The following is a 1,935-nucleotide window of genomic DNA, read 5'->3' on the forward strand; positions in this document are numbered from 1 at the left end:
AAAATCTACATATCTGTTGGGGGGAAAATCTCTAAAAGTGACAAGGGACAGATAAGTGAGAGAAAATCTATTGTGCAGAGCACATGCCTTGCACATGTGAGGCTCATATTGAATTTCTACACTGCTGATAGGTGAAATGTGCCAAATGCAAACCTGAGCACTGACAAGGGAGTAGCCACTATGCACCACTGATTGTGGTCCCAAAACAAGCCAACAAAGATCTATTCCTAAGAACAAATAACTTGAGTTTTCTTTCCATTTAAAATTATCATAAATCGAATGAATGTTCAAGGAGCTGGAGCATATGTCTCCCATGTAAAAGTTCCTAGGTGTGATTCTGGGCATTGGGTCAGGCTGGTGCCTGAGGGCCAGTGGCACCTGGTAACATTGCCTCACCAGGCCTTTCCATTATACACTCCAAAAGTGTGGACATCAATATTGATGGGCCTGGCCCCTGGACACTCTTAACTGGTTGGGAGCAGAAAAAGAAAACGCTCGCAAATAGATATCATACAAGAGAAGCAGAAAGTAAAGATGAAGCCCCATTTCTCCTGATATCAATTCCTCACAAGAGAAATTGAAGAAAATAACATCCCAGGCTTCGGGACCTAACAGCAGGGAAGGAGCTTGCCTTCCACGTGGTTGATTGAGGTTTGTTCCCAAGGAAGCCAAATAGCCTAAGTCATATGAGTATAGTCCTAAGTAGCCAAGTATAAGACCTGCACACCACTGAGTGTGGACCTAAAACCATAAGAAGTAAATTAATAAATTAAATAAAAGATCAGACTTTTCTGTTTCTGTGAAATGGAAGAAGACAAATTTGTGCTGATTTCATTGAATAGAAATATTGTTTGCCACTGGCCATTCCACTTTATTACTTGTTCTTATGTTGATGTTATATTTGAGTAAAATCATTATCTACTATTATGGACAGTTTATCTTGTCAATTATATAACATTATTTCAGTATGGAATATTAATTTTGTATGGGAATAAATATAAATATCAGACATATTTAAATTTTATTTTTGAATCACAGTTTCTAAACTCATTTTAATTATTTTGGGAAATATTTTCAAGCCTTATTCTCTTTATTTTACATTGCTTTCAAGTAGCATTGTACTTAAATAATGACTAATGCAAAAAGAGTACAAATCAGGTGTCAACATCCAATGTGACTTTAAAGAAGTAAATTAATTTTTAATATAACAAATAGCCACACAACACGTTGGCAAAGTATTCTTTAATATATACATTTTCAAAATATACATAAATATAGACACCAACAAAAAAGGGAATGATAGATGAGAATTTTCAATGGATTACTTCAGGTACTTGTAGTACATTGCAGAAGAAATAACTGGCCATCAAGTCTCAAACAAACTAAAAAATCAAAGAGTAATTCTGTTCAATTTAGACCTATGCTATGATTTAATCTCCCAGAATAAAGATATTGGTCAACATAGAAAGTAAGAATGGAACAGTTGTTGGTTTTCTCATTTATAGCAACAGAAATGCTTCTCATATATACATTGTACATTGGTGGCTCTGTGACAGATTTATAAGAGAACTGTATTCTTAGTACAATTTTAAATACCTAATATTTAAAAACATAAAAGAAATAAAATGTTAAGTAATCCTGCTGAATGTTCTATTTGGTTTAGTGATGAAATTCCCAATTTAGAGAGGTCTAAGTCTATTTGGCCATTTCTCTTTAAACTATCATTTGACAAACATTTTTAACAGAAGTTGAAATATTGAAAGAAACCTTTTACACAAATATTATATACTGTCATAATCACACTAAAAAGATGCCTTTTGTTTAGAATTTGATATAAACTGATATAAATATAACTGATAGCAGTAGATGGGGGGCGAGTAGTGTGTGCCTTATTCATAGCTATCTCAGTTTGATCCCTATTAACATATTTGGTCC

This window comes from Suncus etruscus, chromosome 4 (genome assembly GCF_024139225.1).
Source record: "Suncus etruscus isolate mSunEtr1 chromosome 4, mSunEtr1.pri.cur, whole genome shotgun sequence".
NCBI classification, from domain to species: domain Eukaryota; kingdom Metazoa; phylum Chordata; class Mammalia; order Eulipotyphla; family Soricidae; genus Suncus; species Suncus etruscus.